The following is a 4,106-nucleotide window of genomic DNA, read 5'->3' on the forward strand; positions in this document are numbered from 1 at the left end:
GCGCTGGTGATTGGCCGTAGCGTCAGGGCCCCGCCTCCTCCGTCCCCGCCCCGCCTCGCGGAGGAGGGAGGAGCGCGCAAGCCAGCCCCGAAGCGGACCCGGGCGTCCCCGCCCCCTCCTCCTCCTCTCCCCCACTGAGCTCTCCCGGGCGTGGGACCGCCCAGTGACCCGGACTCTGGGGCGCCTGACCCCAGCTCTACCCCGAGGCTTCCCCCACAAAGTCGGGGCTCCTGCATGGGTCCCCATCCCGCGAACCTATCCTCCCTCTGCAGCCTACAGTGGCCCCCGTGGCCACTGGGCGACGTTCTCCTGGAAAGAGTTGGACTGACTGACGGGTCAGAATCCTAGCTGTGCCCCGAACTACCCTTGTGACCTTGGGCAAGTCACCTGCCCACTCTGTAAAATGAGGGTGTGGAATTCCGTGACTGAGACACTGACCCCCACAAGGACCCGGGGCATTTCAGCCTCTTGCCGTCCATTATACAGCACCATTCTCCTTTTCCTACCTGCATCCCTCCTTTCCTCAGCTTCATCCCTCCTTTCACTTCTCCATCTGTCCTCTTTTCTCTTCCCTCTCGCCTTTCTCCAGCTCCATCCCTTCTTTCCCCTCCTCCATCCCTCTGCAGTTCCCTGCTTCCTCCCTGTCTTATCAAAGCCCTACCTCTCCTTCGAAGTTCTAACTTCTTTCTCTGAACTCTACCACCACTGTTTCTTTTACTTATTTGGCAGAGTCCCTGCAACATTATATCATAAAATGATTTATGGGCTTAGAGTCAGAAAGACCTGAGTTTCACTCCTGAATATATGTGAAAATTGACCCTGTGACCTTGAACTACTAGTTTACCCACTCTCTCAGATCTTTAATTTCCCATCTGTAAAATGCAGGTGATTGTTCTTGCTCTGTCTTGTAAAGAGAAAATATATGTGTGCGTTTATCATGTATTAAGTGCCATAGTTGTCCCTCTGTGTCACATACCTATAACCTTAAACTCTATGAGGGCTAGTAGAATATCTTATCAAAAGGTTTATATCTCACCAGATGCTTAGCATAGTCCTCTGCACCCAAGAGGTGCTTAATAAATACTTACTGAAAATAAATATTGCAAAAGTACAAAGAACAAGCTTGGTCCCAAAGAGGAGGTAGAAGACCTCCCCTCATAACTGGGGAGAGTTGACCTATAAGTATGGAACATTACATATATTCTCAGATTTTTCTCAATGTTTTGATCACTTTTGCTAATTTTTTTTCTCTTCCTCTTTTTCTTTTGAAAAAAAAAATTCTTTGTTATATGAAATAGCTTTCTGAAAGTGGAGAGGGGAAAGTATTTAGAGAGAAATTTGTTGTTAAGTCGTTTCAGTCAAGTCTCATTCTTTGTGACCTCATTTGGGGTTTTCTTGGCAAAGATGCTGGAGGTTTGCCATTTCCTTCTCCAGCTCATTTTACCATTAAGAGGGTTAAATGACTTGCTAGGGTCATATAACTAGTAAAGTATCTGAGACCAGATTTGAACTCAGGAAGCTGAATCATCCTGACTTCAGGCCAAGGGGGCAAATTTATACTGTGTAAAAACAAAAGATTTCTATAAAAGTTTATTTTTAAAATACTTTTTGGATTTCAGAATAAATTTCAATTTCATAGAGTGAAAGATCTTTGAAAATTGAAATTGTAATATTTCCCGAACTATATTGTAGGATCCTCTAAGTCTCAATAGATCTCCAAGCCCAGGTCAAATTGGGGATTCAATAACTTTGTAAATGATGGAAATTCATGTCCTAGGCTGAACTGAAGGTAATTTGGGGTGACATTCAGCTGCTGCCTCTCTTTTCCCCAGAATCAATCAAGAATTAAATACAAGAGATGAAGCTCTAAACACATACGCAGCCACCTCCCCACAAAGCATCAGTTCTCTGGCTCCAGCCCATCTTCAGATTTAAGTCCAGCCAGGGTCAGGTCAGCAGTCAGGCGTGTGTGTGTGTGTGTGTGTGTGTGTGTGTGTGTGTGTGTGTGTGTGTGTGTGTGTGTGTGTGTGGTGGTGGTGGTGGTGTTGTAAGGATGGTGTCTTTTATTGCTAAGGTGATAGGAGAACCTCTAATGACATGTGTAGCACTTTTTATTCATTCTCTAGGCCAAGGAAGGAAATATATTTTCAGTAGCTGAGTGATCTACTAGAAATGTAGATGGAATACCAAAAATTTACCAATGATTAGTTAGTGGCTTTTTGATCATTTGAGAATTAGTGTGGGTTTGTAGCAGCAGCAAGAAATAAGCATGAGTACCACACATATACAATGACTTTAAGTATATAAGAAGCTGTATACAAAAGTATACAATCTGACTAGAAAACTGGCCTAGGTTCGGGTACAAGTTCTAAGTCTTAACTTGAGCTGACTCTGTGACCCGGGGCAAGTTACTTAACCTCTCAACACTCTAGGAAACTTTCTGAAACTTTCTAAATCTTTAATTTGAAGAGAAAGTGCACACCTGTATTGATTGGGGGAGTTTCTCCATCTGGGAGTTCTGGACACCAGAAATCCCAGGCTGATCACTCAGGGTATAAAAGAAGCAAAAAGCACTTGGTTCAAAAGCTTTGTGAAGTCAGTTGTGTAATTCAATTAAGTAGACATTTAAGTATTAATGATAGGGAGCTAATGATAAACCCCTAAAAAGCCCCAGGACTTTCCCATCAATTTCAACAACCAAACCCCTGTCATTTCCCTGAGGCATCTGACCCATCCCAAACTTTTTAGGGGTTCATCATTAAGACCCCATTTTCCAGATGATAAAACTGAGGTGCAGTAAAGAACAAGTGTTGTGACTCCCAATCCAGCTCTTTTTTCACTATACCAACCTTGGAAAAAGCTTAAAGTGCCCAAAGGATAAACAAAAACAATAAAGCAGTTAATAAGTACTATATACCAACATTGGGCTAAAAATTGGAGTTACAAATACAAAACAAAAGCAAAGTAGTTTCTGGGCCTTAAGGAATTTACATTTAATAAGGGAGTGAAAGCTAAGAAAGGAAATGCCATATTTTAGGGATAAAAGGAATTCCTTCCCATTTTCCACCCCTTTATAGGTCAGCATTTCCTCTGCAACCTTTAATTTTATTTTTAATAACAATATTTTGTTTTTTTCAATTACATGTAAAGATGAATTCTAACATCCATTTTTTTAAACTTTGAGTTCCAAATTTTGTCCCTCCCTCCTGCACCTACTTCCTCTCTAAGATGGTAAGCAATTTGATATAGGCTGTAGATGTGCAATCAAGTAAAACATGTCCATGTTAGTCATGTTGTGAAAGAAGAAATAGACCAGAAGAAAAAGATACACACACACACACACACACACACAGGAAAGTGAAACCAGTATTCTTCAATCTGCATTCAGATTCTGAGTTCTTTCTCTTGAAGTAGATAGCATTTTTCATCATGAGTCCTTTGGAATTATCTTGGATCTTTGTATAGCTGAGAATACCTAAATCATTCATAGTTGCTCATTATACAATGTTGCTATTATAGTATACAATGTTCACTTTACATCAGTTCATGTAAGTCTTTCTATGCAACCTTTAATTTTAGAGAAATGTTTAGAATTCTAAGGTTAAGTTGACTTGCCCAGGCTCACCAGCCACTGTGTGTCAATGATGAGTCCCAAGACCTGATCTTCATTGCTCTAAGGCTGGGGCTGTCCTACAACTTTGTGTGAATTGATGCTGGAGACAGCTGATACCCTTTTTCCAGAAACAATGGTAGTATTGATTTCATTATTCTATCTAGAACAAGAAGTGTATTGCAGACCAGATGGGGGATGGACTGGGAAGGAGAGGTATAAATACAGCAAGCAGCAAAGCCTGTGGCAAGGTGAGGCTTGGTTTAAAGGTCTGGTGTAGGTCTAGTGGAATTATTCAGTAATTGGAAAGTCTGGATCCTCCTTGCTCCCAAAATTGGATACATTAATTCTTCCAGAAACTGTGCTTAGGGCAGAGCCAAGATGGCAGAGTAGAAAGACACATATACTCTAGCTCTTCCCCCACAGCCCATAAAATACCTGTAAAGAATGACTCTCAGCAAATTCTAGAGCAGCAGAAGCCACAGAACGATGATGG

The sequence above is a fragment of the Notamacropus eugenii genome, chromosome 3, assembly GCF_028372415.1.
Source record: "Notamacropus eugenii isolate mMacEug1 chromosome 3, mMacEug1.pri_v2, whole genome shotgun sequence".
NCBI classification, from domain to species: domain Eukaryota; kingdom Metazoa; phylum Chordata; class Mammalia; order Diprotodontia; family Macropodidae; genus Notamacropus; species Notamacropus eugenii.